General features: G+C 40.9%; 1 long non-coding RNA gene across 2 annotated transcripts; it reads right to left on the bottom strand.

The window, feature by feature from the left end:
• Nucleotides 1–1,219: 1,219 nt before the first annotated feature.
• On the bottom strand, nt 1,220–16,292 carry LOC105930865. Of its 2 annotated transcripts, none has more exons than XR_004931756.1 (4): nt 16,144–16,292; nt 15,861–16,017; nt 15,565–15,646; nt 1,220–1,441 (listed from the first exon to the last, which is right to left on the bottom strand). It is a non-coding gene; the product is annotated as an uncharacterized LOC105930865 (long non-coding RNA). The 2 variants fall into 2 exon arrangements; XR_004931757.1 differs by lacking the exon at nt 1,220–1,441 and adding an exon at nt 14,494–15,445.
• Between the last annotated feature and the right edge of the window lie 3,332 nt (nt 16,293–19,624).

The raw sequence follows: 19,624 nt of genomic DNA, 5'->3' as shown, positions 1-19,624 counted from the left end.
TAGTCTATCTGTATGTGAGTTAATCTGAGGATGAACAGAGCTGTTCAGTAAGGTGCTGTTAGCTGACGATCAGCATTATGGAGAGTAAAGCAACACCCTGTGCAGGTGTATCCATGTAAAGTATCTTCCTGTGGTCAACATGCACATCACCCTGAGATCAGACAGCAGGAGATCAGGAGTAAAACCTATACCATGGCTGAATGCTACGAATAAAGACTATTTTTCTTAAACAGTTGCTGTACTTAAAGGATAACAGAAGGCTAAAAAAGGCCGTGAATCCAATGGTGCAGAACAGTTCTAAACCGTCAGGAGATGCCGTCGGGCCTCTGAGGTGAAAGTTTTAACCAAAGTTTGCCTGCTATTTTAACGGCTGCGTGTGATTCAATGGTTAATCAGTTCTTAAAAAAAAAAAAAAAACTGAAAACAAAACCCACTCTGTAGCACCGTTATTAATACTTTTATTAAACAAGCATGGCCATAAAGAAGAAAAAAAAAAGCCATAAACAAACTGAAATATTAGAAGAAGCCAGAGAGGAAATGGAGGAAAAACAAAGGGACAGTCAACTAACAAATAATGTGTGGAGAGTTTAATATCTACAACTCTGTTTTCAGGAATTAAAGATATGCATATTTTTGACAAAATAATAACAGAAAAAAAATTGTTTTCTAACATTGATAATCTGATTAATCCCGACTTTACTACTTTTACAAATACCCTCACTGACTCTCCTTGAAATGATTTAAGATTAAGTCAATTAGAGTTAACATTTTATCTGACTAATTGGCTGTTTTTACCTGAAGAAACACCAGACAGTTTTATCCTGGTTGATCCCAACATGGTTAGTAGAGTTTCCTGCCAGGTCAAACCTTCCGACTCTTATTTGGACCAAATTTCCACATCACTTTTTAAATCCTCTCCATTCTCTCGGCATGACATGATAAACATTGTAAATTGCTGCCTTCAGGTAACTGTGTTGCCTGCTGCCTTTAAAACTGCTGTGGTGAAGTCACCCCATTCTAAATATTCCTCCCGGTGCTTTGAATAATTACAGACCTGTATTCAATTTATCATTCTTAAGCAAAATATTAGAAAAACATTTTTTTTCTTCAAATTAAGTATATCTTTACTGACAGCAATTGATCTGGATGTCAGAGAACTCAACCAGGGTAAAACTGAAGTTTGTGATGGCAGGGTTATTGTTTTTAATACTGTACAGCTCTTTGAGGGGCTTGTAGTATGAAGGGTGCTTTATAAATAAAACTCATTTCTTTATTTAAATGCCTCATTTTAATAAAGAAAAAAGAAAACATTGATCCAACTATGTGAGACAGAGTAAAAACCGGTACAATTCAAAGCAAAGATTTCTGCTCAGAACATCCAGACGCATCATGGTCGTTGACGGTAAATCCCATTTTACAGTACTTTGCAGGTGATTCCTCTCTGTTAAAATAAAAGAAATCGGTTACTTTTGCAAAGTGGTCATTGATTGCTTTGTTCAATCTGGGTTGTTAAGTGTCAGAACGTTAATATTACTGTCTAGCATGAACGTCACGCTTACAGAGGCTAGTTTCTCAAGTCTGCTTGGCAGCCAGCTTGCATCTGGATCCACGCAGAAAGTGTGCTTTGAAACGGTGATGAAACTGTATAACGCAAAAGAAAATAAAGAAAGATGGGCAAATAATTTTTTTTTTGAAAAACCCAAGAAGGCAATCTGATAGAAAAACAAGTAATATGATCACAATCGTACTGTGGCTCACCTAAATGCCAAATCTTGTTCCTTATTGCCTTGAAGATTATTTTTTTTACAGGCTTTGGAACAAAGATTAAAAAAAAGTACCAACCATGGAGGATTACTTACATGTAGGAGTGTATCTTACAATTCCGGAATGCATATGGTCTCTGTTCGTAGCAGGTTGTGACACGTTCATTTATTCTGGCAGGGGAAGTTTCTGTACAACAGTTGGGAAGTACCGATCCATCTATTTGAAGCTCGTCTGACATCCCGTTTTTCTGATGTCCTACAATGCACATCACACAGAGCATTCAGGATTAGGTTGCTCAGGTTTTACGCAATCTGGGCTTTGTCACAGAATTATAAAGCTGTATGCAAGTACAGTACGAGCCATTTACCATTGATCAGTATAAATTGAAGCCTAATGCCAGCAACCTCTTAAAAACCAAACTCACCTTGCACATGAAGGAAGAGCAGCACAGTAGCACAGATGATAGCCGCTCTCCAGGTTCCTGAGGAAGACATCCTTGAGCAATAAATCTGGAAAGTGTAGATTCTAACAGTAGGTAGTCTTTTTCTTTAGACACACATCTGAGCTGCAGTGAAGCTCTGACTGACCCAGTGACAAACCCAGCTTATAAGCAGAGAAGACAGACACTCCCTTTACCACTCATTTCTCTACATGTGATGACATCATAACTTTGAAAACCGTTGCTCAATATTCAGTTTAAAAAAAAAACTGTTGCTTGGCCCTGATGTATCGATGTCTGGACCTACTATTATAGGATGTGTGCGGTGAGCCCAAATGTGTGTACTGCGTCTGTTCTCATGTGTGGTTGCAAGCGTTTGCATGTGTTAGATAGATAGATAGATAGATAGATAGATAGATAGATAGATAGATAGATAGATAGATAGATAGATAGATAGATAGATAGATAGATAGATAGATAGCTTTATTTGTCATTTTGTATGCACAAGGTGCGTACAGAACGAAATTTCGTTTGCATACAGCATTAGGGTGGGAGTGTGTGAATGCGACTGCGAGCCTATGTTTATTTCACGTTAACACGCGGTTCTTTGTTGCTGCTTTCGCGCGTGCATATAGTGAATGGCAGGGCTAAAACACATGGAGTTCTCGCCGTAAAGCGAGACTTCTGTGAGTGCGGGCCGAGTGCTCTTGCAATTGCAAGTGCGGTATTTCCCCCACAGACCCCCAGGGCGGCCGAGAAAACCTTTGTTCGACCTGAAATGACTCATTTAATCATCCAAAACGGTATGGAACACATTAATTAACTGAAAAATGTTGCATAGTATGCCTTTAAAATGGGAGCGTGATGGATCACAATCAGAAAAGACTAAAACTTCTTTGTAAAATCAGCCATTGGTGAGGACCTGAACAAGAGACACAAGCAAAAGCAGAAAGAGACTTTGTGTGTGTGTGTGTGTGTGTGTGCAGCTATGGATCCAAGATCCAGGGCACTTCTCTTCCTCTCCGATGATGAATGTCAGGACATCTACATGAGGGTCGTTGCAGAGGTAGGAGAGATCCAACAACCATTTCAGGTTATCTATTTGTTTAAATTATCACTAAGTTACTAAATTATATAAAAAAACATCATTTTTTCTTACCCTGTAAAAATGTATAGTCTTATGTTTAGGTTTATAAGAAAATGCTTATAATGGAGACTGTCAAAGTTGAGGTATAAAAAAACACATTTGGATGATTCTGTTAATTAATGGTACATTTAATAATGGCAAAACACAAGTGTTACATGTTCTACATCCACACAGATGCATGTTATATTAAAGCTGCTTGTTCTTTGTCGGATTTACTTCTATAGGAACAGGCTGAAACTGAGACAGTGGAGCCTAATGAGGTGCCGGTGAAGGACAACACTGTGACTATCAACAACAAGCAGGACATCTCTACTAGTCCGTCCACAAAGAGAGCTAGGCAGTTATCCATCTAGCTGATCTTCTTGGTCAAACATACAGTACATGTACTGCAGAGAGACCCAGAACCACACAGGACTGGGCTGAACAGCAGCTCACACGATACCAGTGGCGTCTCTGGCATGATAAGTTAAGTGGGGCACAAAAACTCGGCCTATTAGCAGCAACTCATTTTTCTGTGATTAATGCAACCTTCGTCTGTTTAAATAAAACAGATAAATTATCATAAACCACCACACTAGAAATGCCATTTTATATAAGCTAAACGTAATAACATTTTTATACACAAAATTGCAAATAAAGGCTCACTAATAATGTTTATTTATTGATAGAAAATATTCACTTCGATCCATCAATGAGCCAGCAAGGACAACAAACACCAGATGGTCGCAGACTTTATGGCAGCGGCTACATTTTCTGTGCAGGTTGAGGGCCTTTTACCATGCTGTGATAGAGAGCATTATTAGGTACGTCATTTCTGCCTGGTTTGGTAACCTGTCTGTCCAAATGAAGGCCGAACTTACTTGCCTTACTCAAAGAGCTATGAAGTTGATGAGAGTCAAGCGGCACCCCTCACTTCAGACCATCTTCAATGAAACATTAACCAGACAGGCCCAGAAAAATCATCTCAGACCCCACTCATATTCTTTATTCAGAGTATCAGCTTCTTCCTTCAGGGGGACGTCTTAGAGTCTTATAGACTGAACCGCTTTAAGAACGCATTTGTTCCGCTTTCCATTAAAGCAATAAACAGTATCAAACAGTAAATTGTGGAAGTAGGCAATGGCATCCGCAATTTGAAACTAAACTGACATGCTTCTTTATGCATTCATTTGTCTTATAATGGATTCTTTATAGAAGGGTTTTTATATATAAAAAAAAAATATTGTGAATGTAATGTGACATGCATATTTTATGTATTTATTTTTCTTATAATGGAAATTTTATAGTAGTGTTTTAATGAGTGAATGTACTGTGACAGCCACGGTTTGGACTATGCAGCAGCCAGAGTCCGTACCCAAGACAAATTTCCTTTGGGACAATAACGTTCCTCATCATCACAACTCCATCTGGAGAGAAATATTACAGTATTACACCTTTTTCTAAATACATTCTGCACTGGCAAAGATTGGTTTCTATATAAGAAATAAAGGGGATTCTTTCTGGGTCCAGGGAGCAATACGTTGTTCTGACTGGTGCGGGGATGGCTCTCAGCGGTCTTTGTTAACTGCTCGGCCAAACAGAAAAGATGGCCTCGTCTGTCGGCAAAAAAAAAGGGGGGGGGGGCTCCTTGTTCTTTCCTCTTGGTTGTGCGCTTCCAATCTGATTAAAATCTCCCTTGTCAGTGCAGTGACCAAAGGGGTAAAGGTGATGTTTGGCTTTGTCCAGCAAGGCAGCGACCACCGTTTCCAACACGTGTTCCAATGTGAGGAATCTTCAGCTGAGATGCGGCTCTCTTCAGTGTTTTTATCATCTCAAGGGGCGTGGTCTTACAGGTACCAGAGATTTGAGTCCTAAATCATGTTAGATGCTGAGAGCCATAGTCCGATCGTCCATTTTATGGCACAGCACCACTTGTCCACACAACGTTGATCTACTGTCAAGTTTTGGTCCTCACAACAATAGAAATGCACAGACAACGCATTGTGGTGGAGCCTTAGTTTGTGAAATATAGACAACGAAAGACATTAGCACGAAAAGCTGGTTCTCAGTTCCGAATTGGCTCTCTGCAATGTGCTCACAGAGTAAAAACACATCTTGTGTAATAATAATCTTAAGACTATTGTTGGTTATTGTTGTCAGTGCTGGTTTAGGATTGCAGTGGTGGGCACCATTGCAACAATATGAAAATAGGTAATTGTGGGGCTAACTTTTTGTTCATCACATTATCATTAAAGCTAAGTTTAGAAATTGTTTGCAGAATGGTTGTCATCCATTTTGTTGTGTTTTATTTAACCAGCATATATCAACATGTATAAAATAGGAAAACATGTTTCTTTTAACGGGCTGTACAGCGGAGCGGTGGGTAGCGCTGTTGCCTTGAAGGTCCTGGGTTGGAGTCTTACCCTGGGTCTTTCTACATGGAGTTTGCGTGTTCTCTCTGTGCATGCGTGGGTTCTCTCTGGGTACTCCGGCTTCCTCCCACATTCCAAAATCATGACTGTTAGGTTAATTAGCCTCTCTAAATTCTCCTTAGGTATGAGAGTGTGCATGAATGTTTGCCAATGTTTGTCCTGTCTGTCTCTGTGTTGCCCTGCAGTGGACTGGTGACCTGTCCAGGGTGTACCCCGCCTCTCGCCCAGTGAATGCTGGAGATAGGCACCAGCACCCCTCGTGACCCCAATAGGGTTAAGCATGTTAGAAAATGGATGGATGTTTCTTTTACAGAGCAATGAAGAAATATTTGTAAATAATCTTAATTTATGATTTAAGATTATTTAAATAAAAAAATATTGCATATTAAATATATGATATCACTGTTACAACAATAAGTAACCCTAAACTGTCAGGTATGTGGTCTAGGGCAGCTGCGGGGTGCCACAGCTCGGACACAGGCAGCAAGTGTTTACCATCAACACCCTGATTATGAGGACTGCTTCAGACGGCCGGAGATGGAAGGTGCCGAGATGATTGGTAGAGTTTACTGCCAGGTCAAACCAGATGGCAGTTTTCTGGACCCAATTCCCACATCAATTTTTAAATCATTCTCTAGATTCTCTTGGCATTACATGATAAACATAATAATTGCAGCCTTCAGGTAGGTGTCTTCCCTGCTCCATTTATGACAACTGTGGTGAAGTTAATCCTTTCTAAATTTGGATCCTGGTGCTTTGAATAATTACAGACCTGTACTCAGCATACCATTCTGAATCAAAAAACATTTTTTTTTTTCCAAATAAGTATTTCTTAACTGTTTTTTTAGAGTTTAGAAATGCACTAGGTTCTCGTGAGAGACCCATCTGAACTGGTGGCCACGCAGTCCATGGGGCGTCTACCTATATAATATCAATGTCCTTAACTGGTTCAGCTTCCTAACTCGCAAATAAAACATTTGAGGTTAACTATGGTGTCCCCGAGGCTCATTTAATGCCCCATGCTTTTTAATTTGTACATGCTGTCACCTGGTGGTGCAATGTTTTAAACACATCTTAGATATAATGATCTGGAAGGCACATAACTCAGTCAGGGTAAACCTGAAGTTTGTGATGAAAGGTTTATTGTTTTTAATACTGTACAGCTCTTTGAGCTGCTTTTGGCATGAAGGGTGCTTTACAAATAAAACAGATGTATTCATTGAAATGCTTTATTTAAAAAAAAAAAAAAACATTGACCCAACTATGTGAAAAAACAAAGTAGAAACTGATACATTTCAAAGCACAGATTTCTGCTCAGGACATCCAGCTGCATCATGGTTGTTGACGTCCAATCCCACTTTACAGTATTTTGCAGGTTATTCCTTTCTGTTAAAATAAGTAAATAAATCTGTTACTTTTACACAGCGGCCGTGTGTTTATTGATCGCAGTACTGAGTTTGGCTTGTTAAGTGTCAGAACTTTAATATTACTGTCAGTCTAGCATGAATGTTGCACTTACAGCGGCCAGTTTCTCAAGTCTGCTTGGCAGCCAGCTTGCATCTGGATCCACGCAGTAAGTGTTGTTTGAAACAGTAATGAAACTGTATGACGGAAAAGAAGAAGAAATAAAGATGGACAAATGAAAAAATGGAAAAACTCTAGAAGGCAATCTGAAACAAAAACAGTTACCATTTAGGAATATAAACATTTAATTCTAATGTGGTTTGCCTAAATGCCAGATCCTGTTGCCTTTTGCCATGAAGAAAATTTTTTTCCAGGCTTGGGGAAAAAGATAAGAAAAAACTAATTGATCATGGAGGATTACTTACATGTATGAGTGTATCTTACAATTCCGAAATGTATTTGGTCTCTGTTCGTAGCAGCTTTTGACATGTTCCTTTATTCTGGCAGGGGATGTGGTTTTGCAACAGTCGGGATCTGGCCCATCTGTGTAAAGCTCATCTGCCATCCCGTTTTTCTGATGTCCTATAATGCACATCACACAGACTGTTCAGGACTGGGGTGATCAAGATTACAAATGTTGGCTTTGTCACAGAATTGTCAATATATGAGGAAGCATAAAGCCGGTAACTGATAAAAAACCAAACTCACCTTGTACATGAAGGAAGAGCAGCACAGTAGCACAGATGATAGCCGCTCTCCAGTTTTCTGATGAAGACATCTTTGAGCAAAAAAAATCAAAAAAGCGTAACCTAACAGTAGTTATTCTTTTCTTCAGACATACAACTGAGCTGCAGTGAAGCTCTGACTTACCCAGTGACAAACCGTACTTATAAGCAGAGAAGGCGGACACCCCATCTGCCGCTCATTTCTCTACAGGAAATTACATCATAACTTTGAAAACTGTTGCTCAATATTCAGTTTTCAAAAGGGAATTATTTAAATGGGAGCATTATGTTTTGGACAAGACTAAGACTCCTTTGCAGGCTGATATTGTTTGGTGCATGATGGACCTGAACAAGGAATGCTGTGGAGGGGGTTTCCCGTGGGATTTACAAAGAACAAAATGAAGAAAATGAACAACACCAATATCCTAAACTTTGATTGCTCAAGGGACAGTGTGCAACAGTGTGTAATTTGGGTTTTAATTTAGCAAAAATCAAGTGTTGTCATGCTGCAGCCTTGTCTTCTGCACCATAGACATTATAGTAGCACGTTTCGCCCTCCATACACTCCAGTCTCCTCTCCACCTCAGTTATCATCCACACCTGTGGATGATAATCAGCCAGCATTCAGCACACCTGTCAGCCTCACTATTTAAGCTCCCAGTATTCAGTCCTTCATTGTCGGTCAGTCTGCTATTCCTGTTCACTTCTGCTTACTATAGTTTCTGCTGCTTACCTTATCCAGTTCTCACCCAGCCCGAAGTCCCTTCATCTCCGCCTGCCTGCTGTGGCTCTGGTTCTGATCTCACTCCGGCCCTGCAAGTATTCACCTAGTCGTGCTGCTCGTGCTGCTGGTCAAGTCTGGTTCCAAGTCTCCATTCTGCTTTGCTTCTGGTTCTGCTGCCTCCGTGCTCTGGTTCCGTCCTGCTTGCCAGTTCCTGCCTTCACCGTCCTCCTGCTTCAGCTCAGTACTGACTCTTGGTTCCTTCCTCCACTATCCACAAACTTTAATAAACTGTTAAACTTACTCTGTTGTGTTCGGGTTCAGAAAACAAATCAATCAATCAATCAAAATTTTATTGTCAGTTACAATTTGCATTGCAATCGAAAAATCAGTTCCAGTACAACCGTCCATCACATACACTTAAACAAACAAACATTTGGGGGAACGATTGACCGAGGCCTTGCGTTGCCAAGAAATGCAGCCAGTCGGCCGCTGCTAATCAGCGCAGCCGTTAGGTGCTTTCCTCCAAACAGCCCCAAACCCCGCCTACATGGAGTCCACGAGGCGCTGCCCTTGAAATCTGTCAAAGGAAGAACAACAACATGGGGGAAAAAGGGTGGGAGAAAAAAAGAGACAGATGCTTGCCAATTTACGCTCTCACCAATAAAGAGTCAAACAACCGACAAAAAAAACCCTCATAGCTCGAAAAGCACAAATAACACAAGACAACATATATGCAGAAGGTAAACATTTGAGACCCATCAGTTTTATGAGAATCAGTTATGCGCGTGTGTTTGGGTGAAAGTGTTATATCTCCGTGAACACTCTCCAGAGGCCATTGTCCTTGATGTCATCAGCCGGCTCACAGTTCAGAAAAGCATCCACCGGTGTCCGCAGGGAAGGGGGGTAGCCGGGGGCTTTTCTGAGCACTCTCTGGCATAACAATCCAGGAATTGAGATAGGGAGGAATCCAAATATGTTATTTGTTATGAGACAAGCTGCACTGCCTTTCCTGTCAGCTGTCATCATGACAAGAATTGCTTTTATGAATACATATTCTGGCAAAGTCTAAGAACATCACATTAAAAAATGAAAGCGTTCTCATAACTTAGAATTAGTAGTTTATAAATGAATAGGTGTCGATGCACCCAATGAAAGACGCCATGTTGTGTCGCTATTTCAGATTTCAGTAGCCGAAAGGGGCCAAACTTGTCAGCCATACGCATTTTCCATATCTGTCTTCTGTATGAAGGCCTGCTGTTGGTGGAGGAGCAGTATAAACAAGCAAAGATGACTGTAGATCATTCTATTTGCTGTTTTCTGCAAATAAAATGGAGTACCATCCATACTCTTACTATTATTACCAAACAGTTCCTAAACTTTGCTTGAATGATAATGCAATGAACAAAAGTTTAGACCCACAATTATTATTATTACTATTTTTGTATTAACGCAACTGTGCCCATCACTGCAAGCCTGAGACTTCTGTACACACCAATAACAATATTTTTAATATTTTTTGCGTGCTGTGGATGTGCACATGCATGCACACAGATAAAGGCCTGGTAAAGTCCGTCCGTCCGTCCGTCTTCTTCCGCTTATCCGGGGTCGGGTCGCGGGAGTAGCAGCTTCAGTAGGGAGGCCCAGACGTCCCTCTCCCCAGCCACTTGGGCCAGCTCCTCAGGAGGGATCCCAAGGCGTTCCCAGGCCAGCCGGGAGACATAGTCCCTCCAGCGTGTCCTGGGTCTTCCCCTGGGCCTCCTCCCGGTGGGACGTGCCCGGAACACCTCACCAGGGAGGCGTCCAGGAGGCATCCTGACCAGATGCCCGAGCCACCTCAACTGGCTCCTCTCGACGTGGAGGAGCAGCGGCTCTACTCTGAGTCCTCCCCGGATGACTGAGCTCCTCACCTTAACTCTAAGGGAGAGCCCAGACACACTACGGAGAAAACTAATTTCAGCCGCTTGTATCAGGGATGTCGTTCTTTCGGTCACGACCCAAAGCTCGTGACCTTAGATGAGGGTAGGAACGTAGATCGAAAGGTAAATCGAGAGCTTCGCCTTTTGGCTCAGCTCTCTCTTCACCACAACGGATCGGTACAGCGCCCGCTTCACAGCAGACACCACACCAATCCGCCTGTCGATCTCCCGCTCCATCCTCCCCTCATTCGTGAACAAGACCCCAAGATACTTGAACTCCTCCACTAGGGGCAGGACATCCTCCCCAACCCGGAGAAGGCACTCTACCCTTTTCCGGTTCAAGACCATGGTCTCGGATTTGGAGGCACTGATTTTCATCCCGGCCACTTTGCACTCGGCTACGAGTGAGAAGGCACTCGGAATGAATTTGACTAATGGTAAAGTCATTTGTCAAATTTCCATGTCATTCCAGTGTCTTACAATACCTGTGCTTGCAACTGGAGTTAGGGAGCTTAAAACTATTAACTGTTTTGCACAGCGTCTTGCATGTGTTGACACTGTAATCCCATGGTACTTGCTTTTGCAATGTGGTGCAACCTTAGTTCATGAAATACAGAGACAACAAATTACATAAGCATGAAACTGGTTCTCAGTTCCGAGTTGGCTCTCTGCAATGTGCTCACTGTCATGCATTCAGCCCTTTGTGTTTTTTGGGCTGATTGCCTATTGTCTCTCCATTCCCTGCTTCACTCACCATATTCAGCATCACCTGCTGCTGCTAACTATCATCTAGTCGCTTCACCTGAGACTCTGCCTAGTTATATCTGCCTCCCACAGCCATTCTCAGCCAGATCTTCTCACTGCCTGCACCAAACCAGTATTCTAGTGCTTGTGTGCAAAGCCTGTTTCCGTGTGTTTGTGAGTGGATCCAGTGCCTGTTCTGTATTCCCCTGGAGCATTTGCTCCGGTCAACCATTCTGTCACTTGTTCAATCATCATCATCTCTTCAGTCTGTCATTACTACATCTACTTCACAATAAACCTTTTAAAGGTGCCATGACATCACTGTATAAATGATTTAATGTAGTTGATATTGCTACATACGCAAATTCTCCAAATAATGTTATAAAGAAAAATGTCAGCTTGTGGTTTTGTCAGGCCATATGTCCCTCCTCAATAAAAGGCTTGGGTATGGTAATGATATGTGGGTCTACCTAATTGACTTCACTCTGGTTGGCTAAAACCATATTTGGAAAACCGGTCAATAGCAGCCACACATCCCCTCCCCTTTCCATGTACACCTCTCCTCTCTACCCACAACACTCCATTACATATTAATTATTATGACTGGTGGAAGTGTTTAGGTTGCAGGACGTCAGACAGGCGAGACCAAGCTGATCAAAGGCTTTAACCTGCCAGTGGCTCCAGCTCGCCACGGTGGGGGCAGGCTGCCAGCTCCAGTTCACCATGGGTCATAGCTGGCTAACATTTGACAGCATTTATAAATTAAATTATCTTACAGGCAATGACAGCGTTGTTGTCGCCACCTTCCGTGTTGGTACAGAAGTTTGTTTTCAAAATTTTTTTTTGCAAAAAATTTGGGGACCACTGGGATAAGGGAAAGAGCAAACTGTGCTTCTTGAGGAAACTTAGGTGATTCAGTGTTTTCAGCAAGAAACTGCGGATCTTCTATAAGTATGTTTTGGAGAGTGTGATCTCTTTTGCCATCATCTCTTGGGGAAGTAGCATCAGAGCAATCGACTTAAACAAACTCAACAAGCTAATAAAGAAGGCCGGCTTTATTCTGGGACTCATTTAGAGCCTCTGCTGATGATTTCACAAAGAATTCTTCATAAAATGAAGAGCATTATGGACAATCTTGAAAATCCTCTTCATCAGGCTGTCATACAACAACAGAGTGTCTAAAGTCAGAGGCTTGTAGAGGAATCTCCCATAGCATGGGTTACAGCATCATTTAATTTCACTTTGGGATTAATAATCTATTTTTAAACTGAACTGAACACAGAACTTACAGTACTTTGTTGACAAAGTAATATAAATGTTCTAGATGTAATTGAAAATTTCAAGTTTTTATTGTCTAATCCATGCTGATTTTGTAGCTGCAGTACCTCTTTCCCCCCCTATTTTTAACAAATTCAAAATAGCTTGTAATGTTCATAACCAAAAAGAAAGAAATGCAAAAACACACATTTTATCTGTTTACAAATCGGTTTGAATGGTTTTTATGAGTTTCTTAAAATAAAGACAACAGAAGGAGGTGCTTATCTTTGTGGAGGACAAGGTGTTTCACAATGACAAAAAACATGAAGATGTGAAGTAGCGGCATTTTCACATGTCTATTCTTATCACAAGGAACATACAAGCTAATTAAGGGACCAAGTCGTTTTTTTACTATAGCGTGTCTCTCCATTCCTCTACTGAGGGAGGGGGCCTCTGTATGCTTCAAAGATGGCTTGTTTAGTTTTCAGTGTCTTTCCTGGTTTATTGTTAAACACATGCTGAATATGGAACTGAACAGTTCTTTGTAATCACCAAGCAATATTTCCTTTTGTGTGACTTTAAAAACGGTTTCTTCACATTTTTAAATGCTTCCTCTGTAGGGTTCCAACCATGAACAGAATAAAATACACCCACCCTTTAGAGACTATATTTGATCTTATCACAAGCTGGCAAGTTCCTGTAAATTACCAGCGTTGATATGAGCCTTTTTCAAAACCACAGTGTACGCATATATCGTTGTAATTATTTCAATCTGAAAAACTCACACAGATAAAAAAAGGCAATTAGATGAATTTATTGATACACTATTTTAAGACTTTGGCGCTCAGACCTCGGCCGGAAATATTCACGCTGAATTATACTTCAATATGCATAAGCAGGCGTATGAGAATAGGGATATTTCCCCCCAGGCCTGAAACTGGTGGTGGAGTGGAGATAAATAAAGTTTGTTCAGTCCATATGATGATCTGTTTGAGATAGATGTCCAACTTGGATAAACACAGGTTTGCATGAACTGTCCATGATGAGCAAGCATGAAGCGACTGTGGAGAGGAAAAACTCTCCCTTAGGAAGAAACCTCTGGCAGAACCAGGCTCAGCATGGCGGTCTTCTGCCGGACCGTTTTAAGGAGTGACTTGGAATTCCATAAGAGTCCAGGAGGAATTACACTCTGATAGGGACGAGGTTGAAGGAGGACCGTGGGAAAGACAAGCTGAGCTTGCTACGATGGTGGAGAAGGGGATGGAGGTGGGTTGAATCCAGTCATCAGAGTCCAAACCAGACACGTGCAGCCACAGCTTGTCCGCTGTGCAGAAGGCCGAGACAAGGATGTGGAGTTTTTTTAAGATGAACCTATGATGCCGATTGGCTTCGAGGAGGAGCAGTTCAAAGCTGATAGGCTTGCGACGGAGGCGGATGAGTCTCTGATTGGATGGAGGTGGGCAATAGAGTTTCTTCAGATTGAAATCCCGCGTTAAGCTCCACAAAAAAACTAAAGTTCGTGAGGTATTTATCATTAGAAAATAAAAGTAAGATTTCCTAAATATTTAGTGAAATACATTATATAAAACATTGAACTATTTTAAGATTAACCTGAAAACACAGTAATGATGGGTGACTACATGATCTGTGTTTCAGGTAAAATAAGTTGCATGATTTGGTTTACATTATTTTGGAAATATCTGCAATGATGGCCTTGTGTGTCTTTCCTTTGAGAGCATGATCACAGAATGGCTGATCCAAGTGAATTCCACAGACAATCAAGTTCCTGAGGAAGGTATAATGACCATGTTAAAAGAGAAGGTAATTTGCTGTATCACAGTATTAAAAAAGTATTATCTATTTAAATTGAAATAACTCACACCACCAGTCAAAAGTTTGGACTCACCTTCTCATTCAATGGTTTATCTATATTTTTATTACTACATCTGGGAACATGTTCAAAACAGTTGGAAAACCATTCCAGATGACAAACCTCATGAAGCTCATCGGGAGAAGGCCAAGAGAGACCAAAGCAGTGATCAAAACAAAGTAGGAAGTATTTAGAAAAAGCTAAAATATGCAGGATGTTTTGAGTTATTTCTTAGTTCAAAAACAATGCTTGTGACATGATGATGACAGACCACTTCACCTCAGCGTCCAATTAGTGGTCTAATGTTGGATGTCTACCGGTCAATAAAACATAACATTATAGTGGATGACTGTGGATGGTGTTCTATGCAGCAGCTCATAAAGTATAGGCTATTTCTACACCTTAGTAGTTTTCAGCTTCCCCTAATGTAGAAGCCATTTGGTGGTAACTCTTTTCACTGCAATTTATTTAATTAGTGATGGTTACTTTGTTATCCTCCAAAGTAAACTAACTTTAGCTAACAGTCCGCTTGTGGCGTGTAACATTACACAAGGCAAGGCAAGTTTATTTATATAGAACTTTTCAGTAACAAGGACGATTCAAAGTGCTGTTTGCTGTTATGCTCTCTCCACTTTCTTCTCCAATTAAGCTAGGTACAACAAATTTCATTATCATTCTTAAGCAAAATATTAGAAAAACATTTTTTTTCTTCAAATTAAGTATATCTTTACTGACAGCAATTGATCTGGATGTCAGAGAACTCAACCAGGGTAAAACTGAAGTTTGTGATTGCAGGGTTATTGTTTTTAATACAGTACAGCTCTTTGAGGGGCTTGTAGTATGAAGGGTGCTTTATAAATAAAACTCATTTCTTTATTTAAATGCCTCATTTTAATAAAGAAAAAAGAAAACATTGATCCAACTATGTGAGACAGAGTAAAAGCCGGTACAATTCAAAGCACAGATTTCAGCTCAGAACATCCAGACGCATCATGGTCGTTGACGGTAAATCCCATTTTACATTACTTCGCAGGTGATTCCTCTCTGTTAAAATAAAAGAAATCGGTTACTTTTGCAAAGTGGTCATTGATTGCTTTGTTCAATCTGGGTTAAGTGTCAGAACTTCAATATTACTGTCAGTCTAGCATGAACGTCACGCTTACAGAGGCTAGTTTCCGAAGTCTGCTTTTCAGCCAGCGTGCATCTGGATCCACGCAGAACGTTTCGTTTGAAACGGTAATGAAACTGTATAACGGAAAATAAAATAAAGAAAGATGAGCAAATGAAAAAAAAAAAAGAAAAACACAAGAAGGCAATCTGATAGAAAAACAATTAATATGAATCGAATTGTACTGTGGCTCGCCAAAATGCCAAATCTTGTTCCTTATTGCCCTGAAGATTTTTTTACAGGCTTTGGAACAAAGATAAGAAAAACTACTGACCATGGAGGATTACTTACATGTATGAGTGTATCTTACAATTCCGAAATGTATTTGGTCTCTGTTCGTAGCAGCTTTTGACATGTTCCTTTATTCTGGCAGGGGATGTGGTTTTGCAACAGTCGGGATCTGGCCCATTTGTGTAAAGCTCATCTGACATCCCGTTTTTCTGATGTCCTATAATGCACATCACACAGACTGTTCAGGACTGGGGTGATCAAGATTACAAATCTTGGCTTTGTCACAAAATTATCAATATATGAGGAAGCATAAAGCCGGTAACTGATAAAAAACCAAACTCACCTTGTACATGAAGGAAGAGCAGCACAGTAGCACAGATGATAGCCACTCTCCAGTTTCCTGATGAAGACATCTTTGAGCAAAAAAATCAAGAAAGTGTAGCCTAATGGTAGGTATTCTTTTCTTCAGACATACAACTGAGCTGCAGTGAAGCTCTGACTTACCCAGTGACAAACCCTACTTATAAGCAGAGAAGGCGGACACCCCGTCTGCCGCTCATTTCTCTACAGGAAATTACATCATAACTTTGAAAACTGTTGCTCAATATTCAGTTTTCAAAAGGGAATTGTTTAAATGGGAGCATTATGTTTTGGACAAGACTAAGACTCCTTTGCAGGCTGATATTGTTTGGTGCATGATGGACCTGAACAAGGAATGTTGTGGAGGGGGTTTCCCGTGGGATTTACAAAGAACAAAATGAAGAAAATAAAAACCACCAATATCCTAAACTTTGATTGCTTAAGGGACAGTGTGCAACAATGTGTAATTTGGGTTTTAATTAGCAAACATCAAGGATTGCTTTTATGAATACATATTCTGGCAAAGTCTAAGAACATCACATAAAAAATTAAAGTGTTCTCATAACTTATAAATAGTAGTTTATAAATGAATAGGTGTCGGTGCGCCCAATGAAAGACGCCATGTTGTGTCGCTATTTCAGATTTCAGTAGCCGAAAGGGGCCAAACGTGTCAGCCATACGCATTTTCCATATCTGTCTTCTATATGAAGAATTGCTGTTGGTGGAGGAGCAGTATAAACAAGCAAAGATGACTGTAGATCATTCTATTTGCTGTCATCTGCAAATAAAATGGAGTACCATCCATACTCTTACTATTATTACCAGGTGGAGATAATTCACAAGGGAGTGGGGATTTAAAATGGATGCGGATTGCAGCCTTTTTGCTGGAAAGCAGGTAAGTTAATTCAATATAAAAGTTAAGTTTATTTTTGCCATTATGTTAGAAACAGGGCAGTGATGGTCCAGCAGCTACTCTGTCCTCACGACAGGCAGAGATGGCTCGGTTGTTTGTCTCTCTCTCCCTCTATGTGTCTATGCGTGTACGGGCAGCGGCAGAGGGAAATCAGCTGTTCAGTCTGTAGTGGAGCAGCAAGACTGGGTCTCTTTACTTGTGTTTTTAGTCGCTTATATTGGACCCCATATAAGCCACTGCACGTTCAGAAACGAGCCCAGTGAAAATCTTACACACTGGAGCTTTAAAGGAGCATTGTTCAAGCTATCATCTGAAAGTGGAACGAGTCTGGCACAACTTGGCCATGCTACTAAGCTGACAGGCTAGACAGCGTGAGCATTAATCAGAGAAGCAGCCAAGAGCCCATGGTTATTCTAGAGTTGTCGAGAAATACAACTAAGGAGGGAGGATCTTAAGCTCAAAGTTTCTTTTACCTAAATGAGAAATGTTTTTGATGGAAGAAAACTAACACCGTAAATCACTCAGTATACGTATACTTTCTCCACAATGAAACATTGTAATGGCAACATAGTGTTTTGGGATAGCTGAATGATGCTAAAGACACAGCAACACTGGATGAGACCCTTTTAGAGACTGCAACAGGTTTGAGACTGATGGATGTTCACTTCCCCGCAACACTTACAAGTGTAAGGTCGTAATATGATATAATATATAAAATGTTCCAGGGATAGGAAAACTTCTGCAAGGCAGTGTAAAAAGGAAACAAAGAATCAGAGAATGCAGAGAATCAGTCTATGATTTGCCTTACACTTTTTCCAATTTTTAATTTCTGTCTTAGTTTTCTATCGATATAATGACCTTATGCAATTTTGTAACCTTGCCTGCAAGCTGCCAAAATGCAGCTGAAGACTTTACTATTTAGGCAAGCTTTTGGCTGACTGTGTCTTGTTCTCAAGTTTGACTTTGTGATATTGTGTTTTTATCTTATCTTAACCTTTTATATAGCATCTGTTGTCTTTTATGAAGCAACTTCTTTACATGGCAGTGGATGCTTTCTGTTCTGTCTCTCTTCCAGGTCGGTCGGTTTTTCTTCAGCTCTCCAAAGCTCCTTATCTGCTATTACCCTGCCCCCTCTCCCCTGCTATTTGCTTCGTTTTGTGTCTTCTGTGCCATTTCTTCATAGCAACCGAAAGCTCTAAGGAAATTATGGATTTCGTCAGCTGGTCTCTCAAGGCTATTGATCAAATTTTTTCAACTGGAAAGCAAAGGACTGGGGTGCGTGCCTGTCCCAACGGAACTTTTTTGGCAGGATACATCTTGGACCCGTGGGAGAAATGGTCCACGGTGTGCCTCTCAATCCTTTCTGTTGAGGACGTCGAAGATGTCTACTTATTCGTATTTACGATACTTGGATTCCTTTTTTTTTGGTCTTGGTGTTATGTACGTGAATCAGGCAAACCCAGTATTCAAACCAAAACAAGTGATTGGCTAGTGACTGGAGGTTGACAGGTGAGCAGATCTGATTGGCTGGTAACTAGTGTTCGGGGAGAGACAGATAAACAGATTGAGTGAGCTGGCAGATTGCTGGGAGGAGACAGAACTGAACTGGAAACAGAAATAAAATCAAACTGCAATAAAATCTAACCTATTCCATAAACCAAAACTAATACAGAACCTAAACCTAAGACTAGACAGAACACACATAATCATAACAAAACCCAAATCCTGACACTCTGAGGATATCTAATGTATCAGCACCTTCAGATGCTACTGGCGGTCAACATGGCCTTGATGAGACATCCTGCGGCAGTCGACGTGATCACTGAGGTGATGAATGAACAGAACTGTAAGCTTGATAAGCTGACTGCGGTGGTGGTACACAGAGGTGAGGTGGGATAAAACCTGGAAGTGTGAATGTTAACTAGCCCATCGATTGGAGTATTGAAATTGGATCCAGGAGACGCAGACGAAAAGACTCTGAAGCTGAAGGAAAAGTTGTTTTTTCTCATAACAAATTCTGTTTTTTTTTTTTCAAATCAGACTTCCCATTGTCAAATTCTACCCTGAGTTGTTATGGCGACATCGCACAAATCCCCCCCCCCCCCCCCCCCTTCCCTGCTGACATCTGTGGATGTTTTTCTGAACTGTTGGCTGCCGGATAAGACCAAGGACAAATGCCCTCTGGAGAGCTCCACGGAAATATAAACATTTTCACCCATACAGACACACATAACTGATGCTCACAAATACAGATGAACTGTACCCGACCAGTCTCAAATGTTGACCTTATGCATATATGTGTCTTGTGTTATTTGTGCTTCTCATGCAATGAGGTTTTTTTGTCGGATGCTTCACTCTTTATTCGTGAGATCATAAATTGTCAAGCATCTGTCTTTTTTTTTTCTCCCTCCACTTCCCCTATGTTGTTGTAATCTTCCTTCAACAGATCCAAGAGCAGCGCCTTGTGGACACAGTAGTGTCCTTGGCAGCACGGCCTCAGTGAACCGTCTCCCCCCCTGAAATGTTTGTGATGTTTATGTTATGCCGATGG

This window comes from Fundulus heteroclitus, chromosome 10 (assembly GCF_011125445.2).
Source record: "Fundulus heteroclitus isolate FHET01 chromosome 10, MU-UCD_Fhet_4.1, whole genome shotgun sequence".
Lineage (NCBI taxonomy): Eukaryota > Metazoa > Chordata > Actinopteri > Cyprinodontiformes > Fundulidae > Fundulus > Fundulus heteroclitus.
This window is presented reverse-complemented; position numbering and strand designations above follow the sequence as displayed.